We start from the raw sequence: 15,058 nt of genomic DNA, 5'->3' as shown, positions 1-15,058 counted from the left end.
AATGCAAGTCTCTAAAAGCAGTTCGACCGTTATTGAAGAAACCGTAGGTAGGCTAACCCACCAGCCGCAGCCCACTTCTTTCTCTGTGCTCTACTTGCACTATCCAGCTCACCTGGAGCAAGGGATGAAATGGTGGCTTTTGATTTCTGGATGAAAACAAGAAATGTTGACAGCCCCAACCTCTCCACAATCTTGGAGAAGAGCTGTTTCCACCATTTTGTAATTATGAATGAAGGGACGGGGTAATCCTGGAGGTCCCGGCCCTGGCATTATTGTCCTACTGAACAGAACTGGTGGAACAGCAGCAGTCCCTTCCTTCTTAACTTTTCAGCTTGTGATTTTTATAAATGTTCTATTTGGTTAAGCCACTCTCTTTTGGATTTTCTGTTATTTGCAGCTGAAAGCATGTTAATTGACACAATCATCAATAGTTTCCAAATTCACATCCCTCATAATGTTATTAGATGTGTGACAAGGAAAGAAAGCACGTATACCTAGCTGGGTTTTAGAAACACCATGTTCAACAGTGTTAGATGAGCATTTTTACTGCAGGATTCCTTGGAGGCCTTAGTTTACACTGGGAATCTCCAAGTGAGGAACCTAGCATGTAGTGTGTGCTATAATGGCTTTGTTCATGCTAACATCTCTCTGGATGTGTCCCTGGACACTTGGAAAGTGCCATACTAGATGTTAAATCAGTGTAATATCCCTAAAGAGCTGGCTTATCCAGGAATAGAATTCAAATTACTCTGTAAGAACCAGCTCTTGTATTGGAGAAGAGACTGAGAAGGACAGACTCCTATTTTTTTATTTAAGTTAGACCATTTTCAGTACCCCTCTTTGTAGTACTGTGAGCTTGACACTTCTATTAGCAATCCCCTTTAGGTTCTGATACAGCCCACTTTGTTTCTCTTGAGCTCTCAATAATTTGATGATATTTCCTTGATAGAAGGTCAATGGTGGGGCTTTTTGCTGGGTTCGCGGCTTGGCCGTGCCCTGGCTTCCAGCACGAGCAGACGGCAGTCTCACTGCTTTTTCTTCTCTGTCAATTCATTTGTGTATTTTCCACATCTGAAACCAAAGGCCTTGTACTAGATTTCTCCCCAGAAATAGAACCAATAGGATACCCATGGATATATAGACATATTTTAAGAGGAGATTTATTATGGGAAATGACTCACATGATTATGGAGGTGGAGAAGTTCACTGTTTGTAAGCTGGAGAACCAGAAAAGCTGGTGGTGTCAATCCTAGCCCAATTTTGAAGGCCAGAAAATCAGAAGGGTCAATGCTGAGGGCAGGAGAAGATGGATGTCCCAGCTCAAGAAAAGAAAAAATGTTCCCTTCCCTTTCCCTTTTTGTCTCTTCAGGTCCTCAACTAATTGGATGATGCCCACCTGCATTGGTAAGGGTGGTCTTTACTCAATCTATCAATTCAAATGACACACCCAGAAATACTGTTTTACCAACTATCTGGGCTTCCCTTAGCCCTATCAAGTTGATACATGAAATTCAGCATCATAGGCCTTTCCATATCTTCTGGCTCTTTCCTTATTTATCAAAGCTTTCCTATAGGAATAGAGAAGTTCTAACATTTTCCCTTATACATAGTTTCATCATCACACACACACTTTCTATCATCTTCTTATATGGAAAATTAAAAATTTTAGTTATAGGAAACAAATAGATCTAGTTTAATGAAATTAGGTCCTTTTCTGTAAGACATATTACTATGGAAACTGTTAAAGAATCTCTAACAGGCAGGGTGGGTGCAAGTGTGGTCAGAATCGAATAATCTCTCACGTTTAGGTCCTATGCCAACCCTATACTGTGGTCAACTTTCAGAATAAGCAAAAAAAGGCATTATTTTATAATTAGGAGGAGGGATTTCACCCTCTGTGGCTCACCACTGGAATTTAAATTTAGTGATTTGTAATACCCCTTTGAAAGGCCAAAAGAAAGATACATGCTAATTATACCAATATTGCTAGCCAGATCATAAAAAAAGCAACTGGGTCACCAATTACAGACACAATTGTAAATGTGCAGTCACTCTAGTTCTACTGAATAGTCAACATGTGAGTACAAAATGTATGTGGAAAAAATCATAAGGTATAATGATTGAACCAATAAAACGTAACACAGTCTCCATGTCATATGAGGCATATCAGAGCCTTACCTTGCCTAGAACTCAACTGTCAGGAATAAATCTATGAGGCTTCGTGATCTTTCCTGGGTATAACTGAATTAACTGCTTAGATGTCATATGAAGTCAAATTTTATAGATGAAACATTGTGATTTATTTGTTTCTTCCTTTGAAAGCAGTTGTTAGCCCAATTTATTAAGAACGTGATTGGTTTTTTAATTGGGATTTGCACAAAAAGGCTTCTGAAATAAATGAATATTTAAGTAATCACAGACTAAAGACCATTGAAAACAAGTTATAAAGGGAGAAAAGGAGCTGAGCCATTTATTTAAAGCCTTTTTGGCTATTTTAACCTATGTGAACATCAATTACTTCTTTCTTTTACAAAACAGCAGTAATCAGCTGTTTGCTTCTTTGATTAGTTCTGGTCTGAATTCATTTAATACTAATGATTAAGCATGGGATACTGCAAATAAACCTGTCTCTTTTCTTCCCAGAAATAGAATAATTACAATGGTCAATGCCTGGGGCCTTTTATATTACTAAATTTGTAAGAGATTTAATTACTTTGGCTTTGCTCCAGCGTCCCAAATAACACACACAAATAGTCCCTCAACATTGTATCTAATTATCAATTTTGGAAGGTCTTTACAGTATGTGTTTATAAAATGGGTGTTTGTGGGTCTATATAAAAAAAACCCACCACCAGCCAGTGTGTCTGCATTCAGAAATATAAAGGGTATAAACTAAATGAGGAGGAATAAAGTTTGCTAAGGGCCCACTATGAATCAGGGATTATACTTGGTTCCATTATTCATGCTGCTTCATTTACTCTTCACGACAACCCTGAATATCATCATATTATAAGTGAAGAAACTGAATCACAGAGAGGGTAAGCAGTTCTTCAAAGTTACCTAATGACCACACTTGGGGATTTAAGCTAAAGTCCACCTGGCTTCAAATGCCACCTGTGTCCTGTCTATCACACCGGATTTAAATTAAATTTAATGGCTTAAATGAAAAAAACTAGGAGAAGGTGATTGGAATCTGTATCATTTAAAAATCTGTATCATTTGATCCATATTTGGATCAAAATTTTAATTTACAGGGACGCCTGGGTGGCTCGGCAGTTGAGCGTCTATCTGCCTTGGGCTCAGGGTCTGACCCCGGCGTCCTGGGATCAAGTCCCACTTCGGGCTCCCTGCATGGAGCCTGCTTCTCCCTCTGCCTGTGTCTCTGCCTCTCTGTGTGTGTGTCTCCTGAATTAAGAAATAAAATCTTTAAAAAAATTTAATTTACGTATGTTTGAAAATTTTAAATGTATCCTCAAGTCAACATGAGGGTGGAATAATCTGAATCACACTATTTGAAGCATTACGGGTTGTAGTATTTGCTAAATAGAAAAGAGCAACAAGAATAATTCACTGGTGTTTTCAAGTTAGGCCTTTGTAGTCTACAAACAGGTTGCGCAGGTGGCCTGCGTCGACACATAATTTGATGCATGTGGAGCGGATTCTGGTATAAAATGAATCTTCCATACCTCTTGATCTCTACTGTCTGAGAAACCTCTTGCAAAGATAGCCTTCGTGTGAAGACCTTCCCCAGGCAGAAGGCTTCCCCTGGCTCTGAGGCTCAAGGAACTGGAAGCTCTCCAGCCAGGTGAGGAAGAGACTGCCGAGGTGGGCAGCGACAATGTTAACCAGTTTCTCTTACTTCATGCTCACAGGGAGCCATTGAAGAGTTTTTCAGTGAGAATTGCACGTAACCCTATTTTGTGTCTTGGAAGGTTTGCTGTCTGGACATCGTGTGGAGGATGTTTCGAGAGGGGGTCAATCTGAAGGCAGAGATCCACTTAGCAGGATTATTTCAGTCATCCTGGCAGAAGGTGGCGATGGCTTAGGAAGCCAAGGGAGATGGACAGAGGGTTGAGACAATGAGACTTGAGAATTAGGACTGGTGGAGTTCCCTGATTACTGGGACGTGTAGGATGAGGGGATGTATGAGAGCTGGTCCTCGAGCTTTTCTTTTGAGCACCCATTTCAGTGGTTGTCTTTTTAGTGAAACAGGGGAGCACTGCGGGAAGAAGCAGGTCCGAGGGGAGGATGAGCTCAGTTGTGGATGTGTTGCTGATGCCTTGCGGTCACCTAGGTCAGGAATCGTAAGGCGTGGTCAGCGATGGGGATATAAACTGAGGTATTGTCATTGCGTTGCTGTTTGAATGCAGTGACCAGCTTGGAGGAGGCCGGTGAAGTTGAGCCGGGCCCCACAGAGCCTTCCACGATTCAGGTCTCCGTTTTACAGTCATAGTCACCTGCTTTGAAGCCATGTCTTTAGTAAGACGGGGTTTGGGAGAGGGAGGGGGGTAAGACCGGATGGAGAGAAGTGATTGGAGAAAGCATGGGAGGAATCCAAATGTCTTCTTAATGAAATCTCCATCATTCCTATCAACAGTGAAGAACAATTACTTAAAAGGTGTGGACTTATGGGTTCTTGGGTAGCGCTACAGGAGTAGTGGTAGGTACAATCTGTCTCTACTCCTGGATGTACCCCATTTCCTTCTCTTACTGATGGCCCCTTCCCAACTCCTTGAGGGCTGTGGACTCAGATTCTCCCCTTCTTATGAAAGTCTCTTCCCAGAAAGGATCTGAAATACATTCACGCAAAAGTGAAAATGACTAATAGAAGCTTTGGAAATGATCTTTAGTGGCAGATTGCATTTTCTGAAAATAAGCGCAGCAATACTTATGATCCCTCACGTTCTCCTATAACCCTGCCTCTCCCGTGTTCCATCTCTACTTGTGCAATTGCACAGATAGGTGTCATTTGTGAGCTGTCAAAAATGCTTATGGGGGCACCCGGGTGGCTCAGTCAGTTGAGCACCTGACTCTTGATCTCAGCTCAGGTCTTGATCTCAGAGTTGTGAGTTCAAGCCCCCTGTTGGGCTCCATGCTGAGTGTGGAGCTTAGTTAAAAAAAAGAAAAAGAAAGAAAGGAAAGAAAGGAAAGAAAGAAAGAAAGAAAAGAAAGAAAATGCTTGTGAAAAAATAAACAAATGCCAACTAAATCAAACTGGCCAGACTACATTTATTCTTAGAAAAATTAGCAATGGGAATAATCTTTTCACATGTAAGATTTATATGGAGTTTTTTCAAAATGTTTGCGGTGTCTGAGATTCAAATGTAAATCAATCTTGTTCCAGTCCTTGGATAAAGAAAGCCCACATTTGCTTTGAACTGACAGTAAAGGCCTGTAAGTTTGATTAATTTCTCTAAAAAATAATTTGTTTAGCTTCTCTCAGGAAGCCTAAACTCTTTCTTAAAAAGGCAAGCATTTATGAATTAACCATCGAAAACCTGACTAGAAAGTTTAGTAATTATCTCCTGTGGCTAGAAGATCACCTCAATACATATAGAGAAACTTGATACCAGAGGGTGCTTTGCAACCAGGAAAATTATATTTCCAAGAATATAGTGGTTCTGTTATCGGGACTTTTTAAACGATGAGAATTGAGCCAGTGTCTGAATATTTCCCATAATGTGCCAAGATTTCTCTTTTTAAATAACAACTCTATATGATTCACTATCTAAGGTGTACAATTAATGGTCTTTAATCTATTTACAGAATTGTGCAACCATTACCACTAATTCCAGAACATCTCCCATCTCCCCATAGGGAACCGCTGTGCCCCTTAGCAGTTACTCCCGACTTCCTCCCAACCTTCTGAGCACTGGGCAACCACCAGACTGCTTGCTGTCTCTCTGGCTTCGCCCATTCTACGCATTTCTTATAAGGGAGTCAGAAAATAAGCAATCTCTGGTGACTGGCTTCTTTCACTTAGCATAGTGTTTTCAGGGTTCCTCCAGGCGAATCAGTTCGGAGTCCTTCTCGTTGCTGAGTCCCATTCTACTGTGTGGCCACATCACCTGCTGTTTACCCATTTGCTGGTTGGTGGACATTTGGGGTTGTTTCCACATTTTGACTACTAGGCCGCTACGTACAAGTTTTGGGGGTAGGTATATGCTTCCATTTCTCTTGGGGACATACCTGGGAAGGGAATTCCTGGGTCACAGGATAACTGTATGTTTAACCACTGAGAAACTGCCACACTGTTTTCCAAAGGGGCTACACTCTTCACATTCCCACCAGCAGATACGTGAGTTCTGATTTCTTTACATCCTCACCTCCACTTGTTATTGTCCTTTTGCTTATTGTGCTCTTAGTGGGTATAAAGGAATATCTCTTTGTGGTTTTGCTTTGCACTTCCCTGATTACTAATGACGGTGGGCATCTTTCCACATGTGTATTGGCTATTGGTAAATCTTCTCTGGAGAAATGCCTATTCAAACCTTTTGCCCATTTTCAAGTTAGGTTATCTTTTATTATGGATTTTTAGACATTCTCTATATAGTCTAGATACAAAAAAGTCGTCTTCATTTTTGAGAGACTACTTCAAAGAAAATAATATTAAATAAATAAAAATATCTGGCATGCAAAATTGAGCTATACATATATACATATAAATAAATGCAAGATACCATTTTTTCTATGTTTTTTTTAAGATTTTATTTATTTATTCATGAGAGACACAGAAAGAGAAAGGCAGAGACACAGGCAGAGGGAGAAGCATGCAGGGAGCCTGATGTGGGACTTGATCCCGGGTCTCCAGGATCACGCCCTGGGCTGAAGGCGGCGCTGGAACCCCTGAGCCACCCAGGCGTCCCCATTCCATATTTCAGCAAGAAAATATCCTCATTACTTGTACTAAGAAAACACTCAAAAAGTGTACACAGGTTCAAAATAATATGCAAAGTGTACAATAGCAGGACACAGTTGAGCGACTTACGGCATGTTTGTGTGATGAAACATAACGCTGCCTTTAAAATGACAATTATGAAGTGTTCTCCATGACCTTGGAAAACCTCCACGAAACATCAAGCAAACACACACACCACAAACAAAGTATAATCTTAACTATGTCTTTTCACAAATATAGAAAACAGACAAGAAAAAAAAAATACTCGGGTATGTTAGTCGTGGCAGCACGTGGGCGGTGGATGACAGGTGACATTTTCCTTATGCCTTGCAGTTATCTTCAATACGCATGCATTTCTTTTTGAATCAAGCATTTGATGGGGAAGGAGGCAAAACTGAGCACTAACACGTAAGAATGTAAAACCAGAATAAATACTGTCTTTGATGATTCTGGAAGTAGGTGGTTTTTCATGGCAGATCATTATATCTTTTTGAGTAACGCCAGCAAGTTAGAGTCCTCTTACCTGCGAAATCCCACGACCATTTATGTTGGACTTGACTTCCCCACGTGTTTAAGAAACTTCTTGGAAGTAGCTTGGCCAACCATTGGCCAGAAACAATACTTGGTGGTTGTTCAGAAACCATACTTGGTGGTTCAAAAGCATCCCTCTCCTTGGGAAGATCTGTGAAATCCTGATCAAGGACAATTGTTCTTGCTCATTGTTCTATTTTTCGTGTATTATTGAGAGAGGGGCCCCTAAAGCCTTGAAGGGCAGACCGTGTGGCCCGGGAGGCCTGGGGGTGCCGGCAGGGCCGTGGATCCTGCAATGCTGTCCCCGCGACACCAGCCCCTAATTGCTCGGAGCTCACGGGCTGAGGAGGGCCTGCCCTTCGCCGTGTGCCCTCGAGATCTCGGGCAGCTTTGTTCTGCTCCAGGCCCCGAGCTGTCGCCATCTGTGACCGTCCACATGCGAATGTGCTCCACGCAGGGCTGCTTTAGAGAAACAGAATGTTCTGGTGGGTTTGGACCCAAGATGCAGTGAGGCTGGCGCAGAGCTGTGGACACAGGGCCAGAACTGCTGTTCTGTAAATGTGATAGCAATTTGGCTAAAAATAAGGACTTTCTTAGCAATTTCTGGAGGTCCGGATAGAGAAGAAACTGGAGTTGTCCCCCGCTCTTCCAGCGCCCTTTCATTTCCTGCTGTGTGCTGAGGTTTCAAAGCCTCCACATGAATTAAAGTTCCAAGGAGATTTGCCATAGTGGTTTCTTGGGAATGTCCATAAATATTTTTTTGCTTTGGTTTTTGTTCTCAGCAGAAAGTGTTGCTTGTGATTATCCCTTTTCTAAATTACATCTCTTTTTAAGATCTGAAAAAATAAGCTTTGTGTTTTTCAGGAAGCAAACAAATTTTTTTTTTTTTTTTTTGGCCCTGCTCTAGACAGAGGGGTTTTGCGTTAGGAGCAAGGAGCTCAGGTTTTCAATCACTGATTGTACATGAAGGCGACAGTGAACTCACCAATGTCTTCCTGGTTGAAGTAAACTTTTCTCACATTTTTCCTGTAAGTCATCATTGTTTTACCAGGTTAATTATTTTACCACATAAAGTGGTCATTGTTCCCTGGGCTCAGGGCTCCGAATCAATCAGGCCCTTCCTTGTGTGAGGACTCACATCTCCGGGCTTCGGCAACATTAACCAGTTTGCTCGGAGACTTTCGTCCGTCCAGGGACTTAGCAGTTTGGTAACATTTAAGCAACCTTAAAGAAGAAAAAATGAATCATGCAATTCAAAGAGGATCCCCTGAAGTATGTATAACCCCTGCTGGGCTCTAGGTCACAAGGTAGGGCATAGATTGCTCCCTAAGGCTTTGCAATATTAACTATGGGGGACAGAGAGAGCCTCTTTTCTTCTGCTTTTTCTTTCTTTTCTTTTCTTTTTTTTCCTTTTCTTCTTTTCTTTTCTTAACAAAAGGGTTCCATTAAGGCAAACACACACATACACACCCTCACACACATTAGGTAGGAGTGCAAGGGCATTTCCAAGTTCAGTCTCTTTCTGTGGCTTGCACTTTCTATGCCCCAGGCGAGGTTGAGGACCATTGGTAGTTGCTGACCAACCAATCATCTTCTTGCACAGCCCTCCTCAGATTTGGCCCCACAGGACCGAGTGGGAAGCTTTCGACGTGCCAACCGCGTGATACACCTGCCAACGGGGATGACACCTAAAGTTACTGAGTGCTTATTTGTCGCGAAGACTTTCAAATTCTATCTGTGTCATTCCTGTTCTCATTTAAGTCTCATAACCTCTGGAAGGGGTCACTATTCTGTTGCCCTTGTCTTGCTGGGGTTACGAGAGTCGGCCAAGGTCAAGATCACACAGCCAATGCAGGGCAGACGCAGGAACTGAGTGCAGGCCACCCCGTACCAGCGAATGTTGGCTTTCTACCCCTATTATTTCGGACTCAACTACAAAAGTACCTACAGCTGTCAGCTCTTCCTATTATTTCCACGTGCTTTCCATGGACAGGAGTGCAAGTCTGCAAATCCCGGCTGTGCCCTGAAATAGTCCACAACCACCTCATCTATTAGACGAAATGTCTGGCAGGAGCACTAGATTCCTATGTGTTTACAGTGTCTTCCACCAGTCTTACACTCCCTATTTATTTGGAATGCAGTTGATAAAAATTAGGAAAATACACATTCTAGTAAAGTGACATTCATGGGAATTAGAAGGTGAATGCCCAACTCTGTTTGCTTTAACAGCATTTATAAATTTATATTAGCTTAAGAAGCATGATACCACATTTTATCCATTTTTTCTTATTGAGACTGATACATTATATTTTTAGTTTTATTAAAGTGGTAAATTCACCACAAAAAATACAGAAAAATGAAAAAATGAAAAAATTAAGAAGTTAATGTAGATCCATCTCTTTAGGGATAGCCACTCCTCGTATGATGACGTCTCTTTTCGTTAATGTATCATGAACATATTCCTGCCACAGAATTTTATGACATAACATATTTGAGGATTTTATACTGTATCACTGTATGAGTCTAGAATCTTTTATTTAACCAATCCCCTATTTTTGAACATTTAATTTTTTAACTATTCATTATTGAAAACAATCCAACAATTATCCTTGAAGGCAAATCTTCATGTACATTTATAATTATTTCCTTAAGATAGAGTCTTAAATGTAGAACTTCAGCATCAATGGATATGCAAAACATTAGGATTTTTTCTTTCTGGAAAAATTTTGCCAATACCTTAAGGCTCCACAGCTAAGAGAGTGCCTGTTACTCTACCCCTGCCAACTTTGGGTATTATCAGTGTTCAAGTAATTACCAATTCTATAGGAGAAAAATATTTTGCTTTATTTTTCGTGTTTTGAAATCAGTGTGAGGCCAGATATCTATTTCTGGTTTTTTAGCCATTTGTATTTTTCCTTTCATTACATTTTGCGAAGAAAAAAAAATTTTTTTTAAAGATTTTATTTATTTACTCATGAGAGACACACAGAGAGAGAGAGGCAGAGACACAGGCAGAGGGAGAAGCAGGCTCCATGCAGGGAGCCTGACGTGGGACTCAATCCCGGGTCTCCAAGATCACACCCTGGGCTGAAGGTGGCGCTAAACTGCTGAGCCACCCGGGCTGCCAGAGAAGAAAATTTTAGACAACTTTTGGTTCAGTCTAATGAAATAGAAGATATCTGGATGATAGGTTGACAAAAAAGTTTAAATTCTTTTTTCCCTGGGGTCCTTCTCCTTGGTTTAGACTCCAGGCCCTAGAATTTTGGGGTCGAGGGGTACCTTAGTGTTTGACACCTACCCCTGTGGCTTTGGTAACTTGGTGGGCCTTCCTGCTCTGAGTGACATGATCATGATGGGCACTGAATTGCCTTTTGGAGAAATGTGGAAACGAATGACTAATAAGACCCTTTCCTGACCTCACTGTGAACTAAAATGCTGAGTCACCAGGTTGTTTGTGGCTACAGAAATATTGCTGGCAAACAGTCTGGGCTATCAAATTCAGGTCCATCTGTAATTGAAATAGAGACCCACATCTTTTTCTCCAAATCCTGCCTCTGACAGTGCTTAGCATGAAACAGGACTTCAGCCAATGAACAAAGTTTCTATTTATGGAAAATGTCAAGGGTGATAAGCATGAAGGAGTAGTAATATCATTATTTTCTATCTAACTTACTTAATTATTGGACATGAATGGTGGGAAAATTTCTGACAAACAAATACAGATGTTCTGTCCTAAGAAGCTGAGTTAAAGATCTGTGGAATCCTAAAGGATCCAAAACAAATGCAAAACAAACATTTCAGATGGCGGCAAATGTGGGTAAAAAGTCCCATGGAAACGTGTGTTATGTTTCATGTCAAAAAGAAAAGAACCTGTTCTTGAACAGCTAGTATTCCTCTGTGCTGTGTGGGGTTGGTGTATTTTTGAGAATTTACATCTCATCATTTGCAGTAGGCGTGTTCTCTTCTGGTCTCTTCAGCCACTTGCACCCTTGCACACTCACAGGCCCGTGTGCACACCTGTTCTGGGACTGCAGCTCCCTCCCACCCTGCCCCAAATTCCTCACCATAACAGAGCTCGCGGGTCCCACCTCCAGCGCTGAGTCTGGCACAGCCCCGGTGCTCACCAAACGTGGAGCATGGAGTGCAAAACCAGATCGGCCAAAGCTCACCAGCAGACAGCGTGCAGGGGGGTGATGCTGGCATTATCCCCTGCACCGCCAGATGAGGAGACCGAGGATGCTTAAGAGTTGACTTCTTGAAGACTGTACAGTTAGTGACAGAGTCAAAGCCTAAACTCAGATCTCCTGTTCCTAGAATTAGGTTCTCTCAACAGCAAAGCAAACCAGCTTGTGCATCTTTAAGCCATTCCACATCAGGAGAGTGGTGATGTATTAGTATTAGTAGCGCCACATTCCGCTCTATATCGTATGCCTGGTCTCATTTCCCAAATAACTCAAAGCTATTCAAAGCATCCTATGAATGTACAACAAGCAGGAAAGAGAGAGAGTGAGGGAGAGGGAGAGGAAGAATGGAGATCAGACCCTGGGAACTCTGCCCTAGAAGTATAATAGTTAACATGTAGTGAGCGCTGTGCGCCAGCATTGTTCTAAGTGTTCCACACGGATTAGCTCACTTAGCACACACAATGACTCTGTGAGGGGCGTACTACTGTTCTCCTGATTTTACAATCATAGGAAATGAAGCTCAGAGAATTCCAGTAACTTTCTCGGGTCACAAAGCTAGTATGGCGTGAAGCCTTGGTAGCTGTGGGCCAGGAACCCACGTGCTGTACTATTCCTCCTAAATATACCCTTGGGGTCTGTCCTCCTTCAACTTCTGTCTGCAGATCCAGGCCCTGAGATACTATGCCCCTGAATCTTCTCTCACACTTGGTTCTAAGAACTGAACTCTGGGCCCTTTTTCCTGACTGATTATGCTTCCACTGTGGTAAATAATTATATATTTAGATCAGCATTCGAGGGGGGCCTGGGTGGCTCCGCTGGCTAAACATCTGACTCACGATCTTGGGGATCTCAGGGTCCTGGGATGGAGCCCCGCCTTGGGCTCCGTGCTCGGTGGGGAGTCTGCTTGAGTATTCTCTCTCTCGGGCTCCCTCTGCTCCCTCCTCCACTCATGCTCACATGTGTGCCCATGCTCGCTCTCTCTCTCACTCAAATAAATAAACCTTAAAAAAAATCAGTATTTGATAAGACTTTTTTAGTTGTTCTCAGGAGAAGACTTGATCCCTATTAAGTCTAGGCTCCAATGTTGAGTTCCCCTATTTACTAGATGCATGATTTTGGGCAAAACACCTATCATCTTTGTGTCTCAGTTTCCCCATTTGTCAAATTTGGACAATAATAGTTAACTATCACATGTTTAGTGTGGCCATTACCTCTGACCATGGATGAAAAGCATAGTACCTGGCACATAGTAATAATCAATAATAATCAATGTCAGCTATTGGAGCACCTGGGTGGCTCATTGGGTTAAGCATCTGCCTTCGGCTCGGGTCATGATCTCAGGGTCCTGGGACAAGCCCAACACCAGGCTCCCTGCTCAGCAGAGAGTCTCCCTCTCCATCAGCTAGCTACTCCTCTCTCTCTCTTTCTCAAATAAAATAAAATATTAAAAAAATCAATGTCAGCTATTATCATTGTGTTTTGAAAATAGAATGCTTGGGCAGTGAAGGCCCAATTTCTGGATCTGACTGTTAAGACTAGTATCCTAAAAATTTTAGAAATTTGTAAGCCAGTGTTAAACATTGGAAAATTATATGAATGATTCAATGCCAGCCTGGAACTGAAGATATAGGTTCAAATACTTTCCAGGCCCAGTACCTGGCACATATCAACAATCAATGTCATCTATTGTTATTGTCATGAGAAAATATAGTACTTTTATTTTAGATCATTACACGTAGGCCCCAAATGGTCACATTCTCAGAGAAGAATCTGAATCATCAGGACTAAGAAGGTAAAACCAGGCCTAGATAACGTAACTACTAACTGCTTATAGCTTAATGTTAATTGAATCCTAGCTTTTGTTCAATGGCCTGACATACATTTGGTAATTCTAACTCATCCAGACTCAGGTATAATGTGTCTTTTGAATTTGAGACCTACAGGCTAGATCAGTGTATTGTTTTACATAAAATTTTAAAGTATGATGCTAATCATAGAAATTAGAAATTGTAGAAATGTATAAAGGGAAAAATATCAGTCTAATATAATCCAACAATGGGGAGAATTTTTTTTTTTTTGGGAGAATTAAATAAATCGTAACTCTTGGTCATTGGCTCATGCATGGCCATCTTTAATTTTATTCATCATTATGTAACGTAGCAACTGGCAAATGACCCATTGCCCTGCCTGGGAAGTAGACTGTTACTTATTTGTTTTTCTCCAATCCTCCTGACCCTGTGCCTTCCTGCCAGAGATAACTATTGCCCCAAATTTTGTGTTTTTTACTATTTCTTTTCTTAGTTTCACCATGCATACACATATCGCATGTACACATGCAAACACGCACAGGTATACGAATGTGCCTAAATAACATAATATTTAGTTAGCTTATTTTGATATATTATTTTTATTAAGATATATTATTAAGATTCACGGGGCACCTGGGTGGCTTAGTCGGTTAAACATCTGACTCTTGGTTTCAGCTCAGGTCATGATCTCAGGGTAATGAGATCAAGGCCCTCTGTGGGCTCCATGCTCAGCAGGGAGTCTGCTTGTGATTCTCTCCCTCTGCCCTTTGCCCTGTTCATGTTCTTTCTCTCTAAAATAAATAAATCTGAAGAAAAGGTATATTAAGATTCATCCATGTTGGCTTATATGGCTGAAATTCATGCATTTATAAAATTTTTATAATATTTTATTATGTGCTTATACCACAACTTATTTATCCTTTCCCTGGTTAATGGGCATTTGGAGATATATTTCTTTGAAAAAAATATGTTATTTTAAGATGTTAAGATCAAATGCCAAATGCAATTTTGCTTATGCCTTCTTCCTGTTTCTGTACTTATTATTATATTCAAGAATTTTTAAATTTTATTTTAAATTTTAGGGCAGCCCGGGTGGCTCAGTGGTTTAGCGCCACCTTCAGCCCAGGGCATGATCCTGGAGACCCGGGATCGAGTCCCACGGTCGGGCTCCCTGCAGGGAGCCTGCTTCTCGCTTCTCCCTCTGCCTGTGTCTCTGCCTCTCTCTGTGTGTGTCTCTCATGAATAAAGAAATAAAAAAAATCTTTTTTAAAAATCTTTTTATTTTAAATTTTAGAAATAATATGTCATTCAGTGGATATATCATTATTCACTTAACCATCTTGTCATTAGGCATTTAGATTGTATCTCCTCTCAGCAAGTACAATTACCATGTAAACAAACTATTGGACATAAATATGGTTTTTGAATTTTATGTTATTTCCTGAAAGTGACTTCCAGAAGCAGAAGCATGTGGTCAAATACCCTAACATTGTAGGGCTCTTGTGTATACTGCCAAATCAGTTTGCAGCGTATTGGACTAATTTACACTCTACCAGCAATGATTCAGAGTGCCATGGAAATGTCAATTTAAAGTCTGCACAAGTCTGGATATTCATTCAAATCACCCTATTGCATAT

Source organism: Canis lupus, chromosome 37, assembly GCF_003254725.2.
Source record: "Canis lupus dingo isolate Sandy chromosome 37, ASM325472v2, whole genome shotgun sequence".
Taxonomy (NCBI): domain Eukaryota; kingdom Metazoa; phylum Chordata; class Mammalia; order Carnivora; family Canidae; genus Canis; species Canis lupus.
Note: the sequence above shows the minus strand (reverse complement) of the source record.